The sequence below is a fragment of the Physeter macrocephalus genome, chromosome 21 (genome assembly GCF_002837175.3).
Source record: "Physeter macrocephalus isolate SW-GA chromosome 21, ASM283717v5, whole genome shotgun sequence".
NCBI classification, from domain to species: domain Eukaryota; kingdom Metazoa; phylum Chordata; class Mammalia; order Artiodactyla; family Physeteridae; genus Physeter; species Physeter macrocephalus.
Window position 1 is genome coordinate 40,526,686 of NC_041234.1, and position 17,964 is coordinate 40,544,649.

The following is a 17,964-nucleotide window of genomic DNA, read 5'->3' on the forward strand; positions in this document are numbered from 1 at the left end:
AGGGAGGGAGGGAGGGAGGGAGGGAGGGAGACGCAAGAGGGAAGAGATATGGGAACATATGTATATGTATAACTGATTCACTTTGTTGTAAAGAAGAAACTAACACACTATTGTAAAACAGTTATACTCCAATAAAGATGTTAAAAAAAAAAAAAGAACAGGCAGTATCATCTACTGAGTTATGTTCTAGACACTGGGCTGGGTACTTTACATGCATTATTTCATTAATTCCCACCACAAATCCATAAGGTGTGCACTTAACTCTTACTATCCCAATGTTTCAGCGGATAAAACTAAGGCCCCAGAAAGGGAAATGACTTACCCCATAGAGGGAACTTGACTTGGCCAAAGTCATGTGTCCAGTAAATAGCAGAGTGACATTTAAACTCAGGTCCATATGACACCAAAGAACCTCCCAAATGCTCTTCGCACTATACTCTCTTGCTAATTGGCATGCCCCCAATTGTCCCATTTCAGGACATGAAACACTAGAGCCTGAAGAGAAGTTCTGATTTTAGTACTGGTGGGGTCAGGTTAGGGCTCCTGGGATGGCTGCAGCATCTTCCTTGGAGATCTTTAAGAGTAAGAGAGCTCTGTGCCAGAGTCTGCTGTCTGCTGATGTGATGGAAGACTATCTAGAGGTAAGGGTATGGGTGAGATGATCTCCAGAGTATCCTGTCAAGAGTGGCAGGGGTAGGAGTGGGAGGAGGAGAAGTTAGAAAGAAAGGAAGTAGAGAGGGTAGAGTTCTAAGGGACCAGTACAATCAGTGAAACATAATAGCTCATATTCACATAGCACTTACCATGTGTTAGGAACGTTCTAAGCACTTTATATATATTTACTCATTTAATCATCAAAACCAACCTATAAGGTAGGGTCCATCTCTATCCTTGGTTTATAAAAAAGGAAGCTGAAGCACAAAACAGTTAAATAATTTGTCTAAGTTTTCACAACAAATACATATTAAGACTGAGATTTGAACCGAAGCAGTTTGGTTCCAGCCAGCCCCAAGAAATTTGCTTTTCTCTGATTAAACAATTCAATAAAATCCACTGCCCATACTGTGAACTTCATGTTATCCAGTGCAACTTATTTTAAGATGCATTAAATTGTCTCCTTTAATCTTCACAAAAGCCACATGAGGTATCACATGTGCTGTTACATCAGTGTCATGGAGTAGCAGAGGAAATCAAGGCTCAGAGAGGTGGGGTAAAATGTCTCAATTCACAGGCAGAGCTGAGATTCAAACCCAGGTCTGGCTTACCCCAACACTAAGCAGCTCTGTGTCTCACTGCCTCAAGGTTTGCTGGGCTGATGGATAAATCAACTGCTCCAAGATGAGAAAGCTGATGAGGTGTTATTATTCTCGAGATGTGTATGTATTTTAACAGGGAGTCTTGGAAACACAAACCCTTTCCCAGAGTAAAGTTTCTCTTTGTTAGATACTTCATCTCTTCCAGCAAGTTAGACTGCTTAATGGTACACACCTTTTATGTGCAAACACTAAGAATCCTCGAGATTCAGTGTGTACTGGTGTGTGAGGTAGAGGAGATTTCTATATATATTGACATTAGTTCAAGAGATATTACAAATAAATTAAATGAATGTGCAAATTGTATGCAAACACATTTAACAACATTCTCTCAGGAGAGGGATGCCAGCAAGCCAACAAAGTGTACAGTGTTTTTTGTCCCATTAATCACTAAGTTGGGAAGCTGTGTAGGCCAGAGCTGGCCAAAATACCCTCTATAAGCAAATGGAGATGAGTTTGTCATCTTGGCTGCCAAGAATCTGTATAAATCACCATAAAATTCTAAGGCCTAATGTTTTACCTGCATGGTCACCTGCCCCATGGGTCACTGATTCTGTCCTACACTCAAGGATACCATGTTTTAGTGGAAAGAACATGATATATGGGGAATCAGAAGACCTGGGTTCTAGTTGAGTTCCTGCTTTGGACTATATGTGTGTCCTTGGGCAAGTTACTTGACTTCTCTGAGTATCACTTACCCTTATCTATAAAAGAAGGGATCAGATGTGATTATCTCTGAATTCCTTTCCATTTAAATATTTTGTGATTTCATGATTAACATACCTCTACATTCTTAGTCTTTGAGTTATTAATGGATAGGGTGAGAAAGGCATCATCTCCTAAAGACCTATTAAAATGCACTTGTAGGAAACAACTACCGGAGAGCATTTGTAAGCAGACAATCTAGATTAGTCTATTTTGACCTGACCTCTTGCTTACAAGTACAAGAAATACCAATGCCTGACTTGTAGATTCACATCTCACTTTCTCAGCCAGAACACTGTCTCTCAAAATGGACTTTGCTCCTCAGTTCTCTAGGTTTTCCAATGCCTCTCTGAGTTACTCAGGTTCAGGACCTAAGATAAACCTTAGGAGAATTTCTATGAAGAAGGCTTTGAGTACTGCATTTGGACAGATGGTTGGAGGCACCAATTTCAAACTCAGTTCTGTAGCCCAGGGCCTTGGGCTAGGACTACTTTGGCATCTGGCATTGCATCCATCCATCCATCCATCCATCCATCCATCTATCTAAACTATTTATCAAGCAGCTATTATGTACCAGATGCTGTTTTAGGGGCTGGGGTTTCAGCGATATCAATGAATAAAGGTAGCTTAGTGTAGTGAAAGACAGCTGAACTGAGAGCTAGAGTGCCTGAGCTCACTACGATTTAATATCTGTGCAATACTGGAAATTCACCAAACCTGAGCCTCAGGTTTATCAGCTGTAAAATGGGCTAGAAGGGATTTAATATAGATGATACTAAGGAAGAGTCCTTCTGGCTCTAACTCCCTATCAACAATATGAATAGATAGTAGAATGGAATGAGGAAGGACATGGACTCTGGAGTCAGGCGGTGGGGCCCAAATTCTTGGTGTACAACTTACTAGCTATATGACCTGGGACAAACTGCTTAACCTATGTATGCCTGCTTCTTCTATGTATGGAATGTTAATAATAGTAATACTTACTTCAAAGTGGTATTGTGAGATTAATGAGTTTATATGTGTAAAGTGCTTTCAACAGTGTCCAGAATGTAATAAGTGCTCTGTTAGCTATTTTTAAGAGCCTGACAGTGATTTTGGCTAACTGAGCTTGAACCACTAGCCCTTATGTGGTATGGGGGAAAAAAAAAAAGATCAAACCTCTAAGACCTAGCAAATGAAGTGGAAGCTCAATATAATTTACTTTTCCAAATGGTTAATGCTGTTTGATTATGAAGTGGCCTGAGGCTTCCATCTCAAAGAGATCCCTCTCTCCCTCCTAAAGGGTATCAATAATATGCCAATTGAATTTAGGTAATTATCAAACCACCAGTCAGGGCCAAAGCTAATTTTGGAGGTGTCTGTAGGTAGCAACTGAGCCTCTGTTGTCTTCTAGAAGATTTTGGGGAAGCTGAGCCTAAAATTCAGGACCTTTTATTTCCCTCACAACTGGAATCACTTCTTAGAGTTTCCACCTTAGCTTGTGTGACTACTAAATCCTTTTACCTACCCATGCAAACCCACTCCTCATAATTAACAGGGAGAAGGGAACTACACTTATTGAGGGCCTACTATCTGCTTTGTGCTTCACATTCATTAACTCATTTAATCTTCACAACAACCCAGAAAGGTATTACCTCCATTTTTTGTAGGTGAAAAAACTTGAGGATCAAAGAGGTCAAGTAAATCTCCCAGGTTACACAGCTCATAAGTATCAGAGCTGGAAGTTGAACACAGGTCTGCCTGGCCACTAAATCCCTGTTCTTTAGACCATACCACACTGCTTTTCATGGACTGCTTATAGGCTGCTTTCAGTGATGAACTACCAAAGAATAGATGTCCAGTTTCCATTAAGTATCATGAACAGATTGGGAGTTAGTGTCCAAGTTAAGAGTGTACATTACCATATTATCAGAATTAGTCTCACAAGAGACAAGCCCTAAGACCCCATTTTGTTTGACAGCCCAGGTTCAAGAAAGGCACAACAAACTCCAGCACCTCAGAGAGTTCCTGCCTGTTCCCTACCCCAAGAAGTCCACTGGTATAGGATCTACTTGTGTTTCTCAATAGAGCACAGAGGAGAGTATTTAGAAATAAGGAGAGGGCATATTTCATTGTCACAAAGTCTGGTGATCTCTACTGGAATTTAGTGAGAGGGGGTCAGGGATACAAACTTCCTGAGATGCAAAGGACCAACCCACAAAATAAAAATTTATCTCACCCAACATGACAATGGTGTCTCTATTGAAAAACTATTAATGACTGTTACTTGTGAATCTTAAAAGGCAAGAGGAGATTTTGAAGACTGATCAGTTGCTAAATTCCCCCAAGTTCCACTTCTATAATAATACTAAGAATGATCAGAAAGTGATTCTGGCTGGTGCTGAATGGATGCTGAAGTTTTGGGTGGCTGGGTACAGAATGAGGGAAGGGGGGATAGAGAGGCTGCTGTAAGAATGAAACTAAGGCTCAACGGGAACAAGATCAAGGAAGATGCTAGGATTAGCAAGAGTGTCAAGGAAAAAGTTAGAAAACATGGACTCAATTCCCAGTCAACATCCGGAGTTGCTGTATAACCTTGAGAGGTATTTTTCTTCTTTTCACCTTTGATTGACCAGCTCTCCAAAGAGGGAAATAAGCCCTGTTTCCCTCCCTCCCTGGACTAGTGAGAGGATTTGTGAGATAGCAGATGTGTGCATGTAAATGTAAGTGCTGTGGAAATGAGGGCTTACTGATGCTCCTGAGGAAGAAAGAAACAGCCAGTGCCTCTTGTTATTCAAAGCCTAGATAATGTTCTGAGACCCAGTAAGGTTCACCAGCTTAGGTCAGCTAGTTTGAAACTAATATCCTACACAGTACCTCACCAAAACCCTCCACTTTAGAAATTCCAGTCTGAAACCACAACAATATGACCTCCCTATACTTTCAAATTAGATGGGAGTACTTTAACTTTCTCTAATGAATGCTCTATCCCTTTTCCTGTGGGTAATTAGCAGGTAGCAGGGAAATAGAGAGTAGAGGACAATGTTTTTCATTAACCGAAAATTTATTTTGTGAAAGTTAGAGCTACAGAAATTATTCCCCTCCTAATAGTATTCCAGAAATATTTTCTTTGATCACGTTTACTTCCACTATTCCCTCATTGTGGATTATTAAATTGCACTATTTCTATTCTTTCTTGAAGTTAACCTTTTAACTCAATGCATCGCACACAGTAGGCTCTCAGCAAACTTTTTCTTTTGGATTAACTCATGTAACTAGAAACTGAACTTCTAGTAGCAAAGTAAAAGAGTGTCCAGGGAGCTACAAGAGAATGGAGTCCAAGAACTTGGCTTCTCACACAAGGTAACTTGACATTACATGGATACTGATATACTTATTTTTTATTTAAAAACATTGTATATTAGATCATGTCTTCTTATTGGGGAGGAAAGTTCTTGTCTCCTGCAGCAAGAGAAACCATTATCAGAGAAACCATCTTTCAGATCCCAATACTTCCTCAAAGATGGGAGTAAAATTATTTTGCTAGTTTTTAGCAGAGGCCCAAGGAAACTTTCAGCGTGGCAAAAAGTTACTAGCCCAAGATGACTCTCAATCATGTGCTATGCGGAGAGAAGAATGCCTTTTTTCCCCCCACCGATGCTGCTCTCAGTGTAATCCCTGAAGTGATTAAAAGCTATGGGAAATTACAGCTGGCTGGTAGTTTGGGAGGAATTTAGTGGCAAAGCTCATCTTCTCCTCAAATGTATAAATGAAATATTCATTTCTGACAGCATGTCCACCTTCCCAGGCGTTGGTACACCAGCTGATGCCAATTTGAGGCTTTGAGCTGGCACTGAACATTTTGGGGCTTATGTCATTGCCACTTGCAGCCATTCTTTCCTGGGAAGACATTGGAACAGGCTGTCTCAGGCCCTTTGAATTGACCAGTCTACCTGTTGGGCTTGCTTCTTGCTGAGAACAGACTTTGGCCAGCTTTCTCTGCCTAAACTTGCCCAACTGGGGCATTTACCTCATTCTGTTCACTGCCCACTGCTATCCAAGCAAGGCTTGCCTTCTGATTAACCACTGCAGAAAAATTAAAGGAACTGTGATTAGTTGGCTAAAGGAGACAAAGGAGAAGGGGGAGTAGGACAATTAATACTTTACAGAATCGAATGTCATTTTTATTTATTACAGAAAACTGTTCCCACTGAGAACTGAACTAGGACTACAACTTCAAATATTTAAGTTATATTTAAAGAATCATCTCAGAAATTTAACCGGATGATGAGCAAGAGAGGAACATTTCCCATGAACTTGGTAGGGAGAGAAGGGACCTTAAAGAGGCAAATCAGCCACTGTATAATTTCAAATGCGTTCTGACACTCTCGAGATAGTCAGAAATCTATCCCATGTAAAAGACCTCTAGAGAAAAAAGTACCAAGGCCTTTCTCTCATTCATCTTAAAGTTTAACAGCTCTCAATGTCAAGAAATGTTGCTTTATATTTATCCCAAACCCTTCATATTAAAGATAATCCATTTTCTCTTGTTCCAGTGTCTGGAGACAAAGAACAATCCGTAATGCATTTGAAGACCATTCTTTCAGTCACCCCACAGTCTCCTCCAAGTTAAACAATCTCATCTTCTTTAATCTTTCTTTGAAGGTCTTATTTTCCATTGCCCTTTGTGACTCTTCTCAGGGTCCCTTCACTCTCTCTTCATTCGTCTTTAAATATGGAGCCTAGAACTAGATAAAGTCCTCTAGTAAGTATTGAGTACAATGGTAAGCTTCCTTTCTGGTGGTCAGACTGTTTTGCATATTCAGGTTTTTTCAACGTTTGTGATAATGGCCACATTCCTGTTATTGGTCATCGAGGTTGTTTTCCATTATTTTTGCTAAGTAAATTATGGCATATTCACTCAATAAAATATTAGGCAGCCACTGAAAAGGGTCATAATTGTCAGGAGTGTATGGCAACAGAGAGATAAAATGTATAGTTAAGTCAAAAAAGGCAAAATACAAAATTATGCGGCGCTTCATCTATGGCTTCAAGGTACTTCATACACCACTTTATTATAGCACTTAGCATTTTATATCCCTCTCATTTGTTTCTGTGTTTATCTACTCCTCCAACCCAGTGGAGGCCCTAGGCAGTGTTTGAATTATCTCTGTTGCACCAGCACTGGGTATTTGTCCTGGCAGGGAGTAGGTACTCAGAAGTGTTTGTTAAATGAATGGATAAATGGGAGCCATATAAAAATGCCTAAACATGGAAACAATAGCTTAGACATAATAGGAGGAAATAGAGATAGTTGTGCTAGAATGGTGAAATTACAAGTGTTTTATTCTTCTCAAATTTTTTTCGCCTATTTTTATTACCTGGCAAAAAAAGGAGGGGACAAAAGTCAGTGTTTATTCCTGGTCAGCTTATAATCAACAGGTCCCTCCATATCTTATTTTCTATCCATGTAGCTTGTTTCATTGTTACTGGGATGTTCTGTCTTGGTTTCTGGGTAGGTCCTTTGGAAAAGATTGCTCTAAAATTCTTAGCTCACTTTCAGAGGCACTGCTTGACAGTATCCCTCTTCCCTTACACCTGGGGAACATCTTTCAAATCACACCTGGGTGTAACCATAATAAGTGTGTTTCAGGGACATCTCCTCATCTGAACTTCCTAACAATCCTGGAAGGTAGTTAAGGTAGGGAGAAATCTCTGAAACATGAGAAAACAAAGGTTTAAAGAGTCTAATGGTGATAGAGACAGAGAATGCAAGATTAGGTCCAGAACCCAGGTCTTCTGACTTCAAAGCCCATGAATATTCCATCACACCATCCACTGCTGGGCTGTATGATCTCAGATATAATGACCCCAAGATTCCCTATGCTCTGAAGTCTGTCCCTACTTGATCCTTGCAGTTGCTAGGTAAAAAGGCAGGCTGGGATAGAAATGAAAAGTTAGCATTTACTGCATGCCTACTATGTGTCAATCAATCTACCTATGATGAATACAGTTATTATCCATACTTTATAGAGAGAAGACAACAGACTCAGTGGGGTAAGGTGATTTCCGAAGGTCACACAGCTAATAAATGGCAAAGCTGACATTCAAACTCGGGTCTGTTTGATTCTATAACCCAGGCCCTTGGCACTGTATTAGAAAGGGTGAGAACTTTCCCTCAAGTTAGTGTTCTGGCCTATGCTCCAAGATCAACTATTGACCAGCTCTTTCTTTGGCCCCATCTCCTTAAAGGGAGGAGGCAGACTCAGAATAAAAAGCTACAATGGGCAGGTGGCAACTGTTGCTTGACTTCCTGTTGTACGACAATGAGTAAAGTCAACTATATGCAACTCCCTAGCCTGTGGGAGTCACTATGAAAGTGTTTGACCTCTATTCCAGGCCCAGAATCGTGCTATCTCAGCTCTTAACCCTATGACAAATCATATCTCCCCTCTCACCATACCATCCTCTTTGCTAACCTGTGTTAATTTGGGTAGAACAGTGGAGGGAACATAAACCACTGCATTCTCAAAGTGCTGCCCTGGATATTAACAACTAACACTTATATAGACTTTACTCTGTGCCAGTCATGTTCTAAGTGCCTAACACATTTAATCCTCACTGGTATGAATTAGATACTATTATATTCCAGATTTTACTAATGGAAAAATTGAGGTACAGAAAGGTTAATTACTTGCCCAATGTCATGCAGGTAGTGAGTGGCAGAGTGAGGTTTGAAGTTGGGCAAATCTGCAAGACTTCATGTTCTTAACCACAATACTGTACTGCCCCTCCAGTTGTGATGTGAGAACACAATAACAAAGCACAATGGAAATGCCTTAACTGATGTGAAAGCTGGTAATAACAACAACATGTCTACCATCTAGACAATACTTTACAGTTTACATAGCACTTTCTACATCTGTGGAATCAGTTGGTCCTCACAAGAATGGTGTAAAGGAGGCAGCACTGACATTATTATCCTCAGTTTTCAAGAAGGCAGTATAGAATAGAGGTTGAACATCCAGGCTATGGAATTTGACTTGGGTTCAAATCCTGGCTCTGTTCTTTCTCAGCCATGTAACATTGAACATATCCTTGTTGGGCCTTAAGATCCTCATATGTAAAAATACCTTAATAGTGTTACAGGAAGGAATTAATGAAATAATGTATGTACAGTGTTTCACACAGTTTCTGACCCAAAGGAAACCAGCAATAAATGTTGGCTATTATTATAAGATAAGGGAACTAAGGCTCCAAGAGAAGGGTGCATATACAGCACTCAGGGAGGCATGGGCAGAACAGGGCTTAGATTCTAGGCCCCTACCTCCAGTCCAGTGTTCTTCTAAGGTTCCTCACCTTGAAGCCATCATTTTATATTTTGACAGGTAAACCTGCTGCAGGACTACTAAGAATCAGCATGGCATCAGAATGTTCATTTTGTCTGTCACCCCTGCTCCCCACCACTGACAATGGAAATTTAGCACCTAGCACAAGGCTGGCATGTAGCAGGCCCTCAGTAGGTATCTACTGAATGAATGAAATACCTAAGCCATCAAAGTGCTCTCAATGGACCCTGGGGAGAAAGAGACTAATAAGACCACAGTCTTTGCCTTCAAGAAACCAACAGTCCAACAAGAGATATGGACTTCCAGATAAATGATTGACCAACAGTATGATAAGTAATGTCCCAGAGGACTGAACAAAGAGCTATATTTTGGAGAGGAAAAATCCCCTTTCCATTAATTTGTTACTAATTCCACTATGCCCTGGAAGCAAGGAGAAGATGACAAAATCCTTTAAAAGAAAATGGAGACTTAGAGGTGAAATGACTTGCCTGGGATCATCCACAAGCAGATCTCAAATCCTGAATTCAAATCCAAAGTTTTTTCAGTAATACATTCTGCATTTCTAGATGAGAGCCAGCATTCTGATTCAAGTGGGAATGGATTTGTATCAATTCATTCAAATGGACTAAGGTTAGCTTTCCTATTAAGAATTCCTCAACTAAGGGGTTGGGATATATTGGATGGCACCAATCCAAGCAGGTTTTGAAACTTCTTGATCTGAAGATGGCTGTGTCAAAGGGTAGAAAATGATCTGTCCAAGATGATTGGAGTGTGATCTGGAGGCAAGGGGAAATCCTTCATGTTTTGATAGGGCCCTGCTCCAATAATGACTTGGGGTGTCAAAATGTATTTCAGCTTTGCCAATTAAATGGACTTCTCAAATGAAGACTATAGATCAGGCTGTCTGAGCCCACTGAGCGTTGAGCATGATGAACTACTTCTCACTATTATGGTCAGGGATAACAAGGAATTTGGCAACTCTACTCCATGGTTATTTGGCATCACTGCAGAGTTATATGAACCCATCAATATGCTTCAGGAAGGAAACATGAAAATGATTATTGTGATGATTAGTTAGCAGTAGTATATTACTAAAGTCTTCTACAGAAATCACCACACACACAGCATTAAAAACCAAGCAGGAGAACTTTGTTATGTGTCCTCCTAGACAAAGTGGTTTTCGGCATCTCTTTCTCCACTCTTATATCCAACACAGTCTCTCTCTTTTCCCTGTCTGTCTCTCTGTCTCTGACTCTGTCTCTGTCTGTCTGTCTGTCACACACACACACACACACACACACACACACACACACACACACACATTCTCTCTCTCTCTCTCTCTCTCTCTCAGCTATCCCCTTCAGCTCAGATTATCTTTACCAATTCAAGGAATATTATCTCAACCATTTACCAGCTTTGTGACCTTGAACAATTTACTAAACTACTCAGAGTTTTGGGTTTTGCATCTGTAAAATGTAGATACCAATAACTACCTCCTAGAGAGTGCCTGGAATATAGTAGGTGTTCAGTAACTGGTAGCTGAGTCAGAGGTGGTGGTACCATCTGGATGGCAGGGAAGGAGTGTCTCAGGATGGAGGTATGTATGTTAGAAAGTAGCGGCTTTTCTACAGGTTTGGGTGACTGAGATGGACTGACTAATTCTGCTTGCATCAGGCAGTACCAGCAATCTTGATGCAGACTATTATATAAGTTACAATACAAAGTAACTCTCCTTTGGTATTAGAACTTACTTGGACATCAAGACTGCTGCAAAAGCATGATTTCCAATCTTCATCTCTTTTCTGCCTACCTCAGACTGCCTCCAATTCCAAAACATTTTTCTCACTGGCTTATGCCCATCACCCCTGGTAAAACTCTGAACCCACTTTTATCACTCATTCCCCATCCCGACTCTCCCAATTACAACAATACAATATTTTCCTCAACTACCCTCCTCCTGCTGACAGATGACAAGTGTGGGCTGCTGTAATGATGGATTCCCAGGCAGTGATTCAAAAGAAAACAGGGGATTGAAGACGATGTATAGAGACTATTGAAACAGTTTAATTAAATAAAAATGTATAAAAGTGAACTGTTATGCTCCAGACAGTGGTGCTGCTTGATGAGTCTTTTCATTGCAATATTCATCTTCTGTCCATGTGATAAGAAGACTTGTGTTCCCCTCTAACTTACAAGTCAATAAGTCCCTGCTGCATTATCTCTCCCCTGGGGTATGTATAGAAGTTTCACCAGGGTCAGCTCCTTGAGCAGCCTATAGAAAACAGCCTGGGAGACCATGAGCAGCAGTGATGAAAAGGCCTCTCAAACCCACTGCTCCATAGTCTCAGCTGGCCACTGCAGACAGAAGAGAGACAGTGACAGAATAGACTCCAGGGAAGGAATCAGAGACTCAGAGAAAGACTCAAAAGAGGATCCACAAGCTACAGGAGGAGTGGAAGAAAAAATAGAGCAGGAGGGAAGGGACAAATAGGAGAGAGACAGACCAACACAGTAAGCAAGTGGGCCTGAGGAAGAAGGACAAAAGAAGACTGGCCAGGAGAATGAGAGAACAAGAGAAAGAATAGAGCACAATAAAGGAAAAGGAGAAAAAGACAAAAGTAGCTAAAAGGGCTTTGAAGAGAGGGAAAATCAAAGAAAGGAGAAACAAAAAAGAGACAGCTAAATGGAATGGGGGGGGCAGAAATTACCAGGGACCTAACCAATATATTTTTTGTTTCACATTAGACAACCCTTGCTATTTTCATAATAGGATTGCACTTGACACCTGTCAAGGTATCACCTTGACAAGCAAACGTGAAAGATACTTGTTTTGATATTGATCACACATTTAAAAGCTGTGGTAACTAGGACAAATTAGGGAGGGAGATAAAGAAAGAGAAGCCAGGAAGATGCTTAAGAAGCCAGAATTTTTTTCCCAAAGTAGGCAGAGATAAAGATTGAGTAGAAGGTGGAGGAGGTAGTGGAGGAATTGGTGGATGTGGAGGATGGGAAGGAGGGAGGGAGGGGGGTTTGAGATAGAAAACTACACATATGCATAATCTAAAACTAATTTTTGTTTTTGGATCAGTAGCCTTACCATTCACTCTTCAGCAAATGAACGTGGTTACTTTTTCTGCACCTCCATCTCTCAAGCCTGCATCCTTCTCCCCATCCCTACAACCCCAGCCTCTACCCAGGCCCTCCCAAATCAACACATGGGGGATTGGGATTCCATCTATCCTAGCCTCTCTTCCTCCCACCCTGCCTTTCCCTCTAAACTCTTACTCCCAATCTCTTCCTGGGCCATCCCTGAACTCTGGGACGTTTATCCTGTTATGCTGGAGTTTGGGTTGCCAGGCTAGAGACTGGAGGCTGTCTTTCTGTCCAGACACCATGGCAACAGTGTGGGATTCTGCCCTGTGTTGGACAGTGGTGTCTGGGTTATGGTCTGAAGAGGCTAAGTTCCTCCAGGTAAAGATTCTTGTAAAGAGAGAAAGACAAAGAGAGGAAAAGGGAGAGGGAGAGAAAAGAGAGAGAAAATTTTGCCCATTTCCTACCCAATTAGTTTTCTATTAAGCTAATTTATCATTAATGTTCTATTAAAAATATAACTCATTATTAAATTAGTTTGTCCCCAACAATCTCCAGTTACATATTTATTTTCTTAGCAATCAGACAATTAACATGTTCAGAAGTTATCTAAGTATAGCTATGGTCTAATTGAATAAAGCAAAACGTAGGATCAGAGAGACCCTCCAATCTTCCCTCTCTCCATGCTCCCAAATGCTTGGTTCCTACCTTGCTTGTGACATGTATAACATTCCCATAATTAGAAGTTGACTTTCCTGCCTCCTCAGCTGGACTTTGAGTTTCTTAAAGGTAACCATGCGTCTTCATCTCTGGGTTGCCTAAGAGATACATAAGAGTTAGCCTAAACAAATATTTGTTTTGAAATTAGAGATCTTTCCTGCCTAGTTAAATCCTGTGGGTCCAATCACCATTTGGGTGAGCAGTGAAACTTTTCTTTTGTCAGGGGGGAGGAAAAGGAGACAAACAGGGAAATTAACATGTACTGGACACATATTTATCAGGCATCGTGCTAACCCTTTTCATGTGCACTGTTTCCTCCAATACCCAAAATAATCCTAGGCAGTAGATATTACTACCTTTATTTGGCTTATAGAATAGTGAGGCCCTAAGAGGTTGAGTAACTTGTCCATTGTCACACAGCTCATCACTACCAGGGCCTAGAATTGGACACAGGTCTATTCAGTTGCAAAACCCATGTTCTCATCTCTACACTACCTTAGCTCCTAAGGCTATTAAAGCCTCTTAATGTCCAAAGCCACTGTCTTTTCTTTTTTTTTAATATACTGGTCCTATTCAACTCCTCTAAACACTGATTCCAGTAAGCACCCTCTACTTCTCAAAACTTTCTCTTCCCTTGGCTTCTGCAGCACTATTCTGCCCTAGTTTTGTTCCCATGCTTCTGACGACTACTTCTCAGTCTCCTCTGCCTGCTGGTCTCTGACTCTTTGTTCTAGGTGTTCACACTCTCCTTGGGCAATATCATTAGTCTCAAAGGTTTTCTGAGCATCTGGAAGTGGTAGGCTCCCAAGATTGTATTTTCAACTCTACGCTTTTTCCCAAAGTTTAGAACCAAGTCACTACTACCTCGTGAGCCTCTCAAACCCAATATGTCTGAAATTCAACTCATCAGTCTGACCTCCACATCCTAACTTCTCCCAACCTTGCTCCTACTCCCATCTCCAGCATAATAAGATGTCAGCTTCACTAGTAATCAGCAAAATGCAAATCAAAGCAACCATAAAATAACATTTTAGCCCCATCAGAGTGGCAGAAATGTAAATCTCTGATAATATTAAATGTTAATGAAAGTACAGGAATACATTTCCTCTTATATGTTGCTGGGTTGTGGAGGTGGGGTCAGAAAAGCCTTTTTGAAGGTGATTTGGCAGTACCTTTTCAAGTTTTAAATGTGACTAACCTAAAAAACAAACAATTCTACTTATTAGTATTCACTCTAGAAAGATATTGTCACATTGTACACAAAAAGGAATATATTACTAAAAACCATTAAACTGTACATTTAAATGGATGAATTGTGTGGTATGTGAATTATAGCTCAATAAATCCCTTATCTAAACAAACAAAAAAGGAATATATAAGGACTTTCATTGAAGCACTATCTTTTTTAGTGTGGTAAAATGTATATAAGATAAAATCAACCATTTTAAGTGTACAGTTCAGGGCATTAACACAATGTTAATTCTGCAATGTTGTGCACAGTATTGTACAACCATTCATCACTATCCATTTCCAGACTTTTTCATATTCATAAACAGAAACTCTGTACCCATTAAACAATAATTCCCTATTCTCCCCTCTCTCCAGCCCCTGGACCTCTATTCTACTTTCTGTCTCTATGAATTTGCCTATTCTAGGTACCTAATATAAGTGGAATCATAAAATATTTGTCTTAATGTGTCTGACTCACTTCACTTAGCATAAATTTTTCAAGTTTCATCCATTTTGGAGTATATATCAGAATTTCATAATATCATCCCTTTTTATGTCTTAATAATACTCCATTGTATGTATATTCCACATTTTTTTATCCAGTCATCTGTTGATGGTCATTGAGTTGTTTCTTTTAGCTATTGCAAATAGTGCTGCAATGAACATTAGTGTACAAGTATTTGTTTGCATCCCTGATTTCAATACTTTTGGGTATATACCTAGAAGAGAATTGTTAAATCATATGGTAATTTTATATTTAACTTTTTGAGGGGTCCTCAAACTGTTTTCCACAGCAGCTGCATCATTTTACACTTCTGACAGCAATGCAAGAGGGTTCCAATTTCTCCACATCCTAGCCAATACTTGTTATCTTCTGTTTTTTTTTTAAAATAGCCATCCTTATAGGTGTGAAGTAGTATCTCATGGTAAGTTAGATTTGCATTTCCTTAATGACTAACAATGTTGAATATCTTTTCATTTGGTTTATAGGCCATTTGTATATCTTCTTATAGAAATGTCTATTCAAGTACTTTGCTCATTTTTGAATTAGGTTGTTTGTTTTTAATTTTTGAGTTGTAGGGGTTTTTATATATTCTGGATATCAATCCCTTACCAATATATAATCTTCAAATATTATCTCCCATTCCATGGGTTGCCTTTTCACTCTCTTGATAGTGTCTTTTGATGCACAAAGTGTTTTAAATTTGATGAAGCCCAGATTATCTATTTTTATTTTCTTTTGTTGCCTGTGCTTTTAGTAAAAATGTAAAACAGCCATCAATGGAGTCTGGGAAAATGAATGATACATCTATATTACAGGACTCTGTATGGTAGTTAAAAAGAATGAGTTAGGTCTATACATGGGAAGATGATCAAGTCAAAGTGTTAGGTGAAAAATGCAAGTTGTAGCCCATTCACACAACGCACACACACACACACACACACACACACACACACACTTATGGCATCCAGTGGCTTAGAGACTGAATGAATGTGCTCATATAAGCCCTCATCCCAGGTCTCTTCCTGCTTCTTCAGTGAAATCAGTATGAACCAAGGCTCCTTAAAATGCAAAGAATATTAATTACAATATTTTGTTTCCAGCTACAAAGTAAATACAAAATCTAACACAATATCCAATCCCCAATCCTGTTCATACAAGGTCTCCCTGAGCCCTGAGTTCTTGGAGATAAAGAGCTGGACCAAGATTTGTAAAGAAAATGCAGAGGCCACTACACTTGTCTGTATTTCTCCTTACATGATTATTCTCCATGATTCTATGATTTCCTTACATGATTTTTCTCTGTAAGTGTATGAGGACTCTACTTGTGATACCATGTGTCCTACTACTTCACATTTCCTGGCATTGCCCTGAGGGACGGTTAAGAATTCTTTCTCTGTTCAGGCAGTGAGTGTGTTCCTCAAATAATGCTGAGCAGGAAGAATATCTGATCCTGTACACTTTGGAGCCAATTCCAGTTGGTTTGGTTGAAGGATCAGAAAGAATAAACAGATGCCAGTCTAATGAAATAAAACAGACCAAAACAAATGAAAAAAGAAAAGACAAAGTTTCTAAATCTTCAGGCAATATTGCATTTTAGACACATGGTTTAATATGACGGTACATAGTAAAGCCTATCAAGGATGCTCCTATGTTACTAAGAAGGAGAGAGCTAAATAGATCAAGAAAATAATAGAACATTAGAGAGAGTTAAGAATGGATGTAAGGAAGTTAGAGTTAAATTAGAAAAATCAACATAAGCTCATGATTTTGAAAGGTTTCTTCCATACATTCCAGAAGCTGGCCACATTAGTTAGGTCTGAGCAAGAGAACTGGGCTGCAAGGTTGTCAGGGGAGGAGGGAGAGGGGGCTCAACCTTTCCCTATACACACTTCTGTGCCATTTTCACTTTTTACCATGTGCATGTTTTACCTATTAAAAATGAATCAACAACACTAATGTTAAAGGCCCAAGCTATGTAATAAAAATGGCTTGAGCAGCCTCTAGTGACCTCCTAACTGCTATGAACTCTCATGAAAAATAACCTAATGTGCATCCCTAGCTAGCACCAAGACTCTGGACCATCACTCTGCTCTCAGCTGAACTATACCAATAATTTTCAAAGGGTAGCATGTACCAAATTTGGAGGGAAAAACATCAGGGTGTGTCTAGGACATCTTGCTTTTTCAAAAAGCAAGCAAGAGTAATCCTAATAATCATCCTTTCATTAAATACTTACTATGGTCTAAGACACTGTTCCAAGTGCTGTACATGAATTAATTGGTTTAGTCCTCATACCAACCGTATAAAGTAGGTACTATTATTAACAACCCTATTTTACAGAAAAGGAAACTGAAGCAAAGAGAGGTTAAAGCCACTTACCCAAGGTCAGAATCCCTGCAGAGATGTCAGGGATAGTTTTTTTTTTTTTTTTTTTGTGGTACGTGGGCCTCTCACTCTTGTGGCCTCTCCCATTGCAGAGCACAGGCTCCGGACGCGCAGGCTCAGCAGCCATGGCTCACGGGCCCAGCTGCTCCACGGCATGTGGGATCTTCCCAGACCGGGGCATGAACCCGTGGCCCCTGCATCAGCAGGCGGACCCTCAGCCACTGGCCACCAGGGAAGCCCAGGGATAGTTTTTTTTAAAACAATGAAGTCAAGCAGTGACAAGTAAAAAAGATAATAGCTAAATAAAATAAGCCTCTGAGAAGAGTTTTCTATCCACAATAATATTTTTAAATGGTGAGTAATACAAAGTGTTGGGTAATATTTTGCATGTTTTATTGGTAGAAATAATTACTGACTTATTGGTTCTATTAGTAGAACCAAGTAGACATCCTCAGAAAACAACACTGATAATGATTATAATAAAAATAGTTAAATATTATTATTAATTTTTTTAGGTTTTTATTTTTTTAAATATTTTTTTAACATCTTTATTGGAGTATAACTGTTTTACAATAGTCTGTTAGTTTCTCCTTTACAACAAAGTGAATCAGTTATACATATACATATGTTCCCATATCTCTTCTCTCTTGCGTCACCCTCCCTCCCACCCTCCCTATCCCACCCCTCT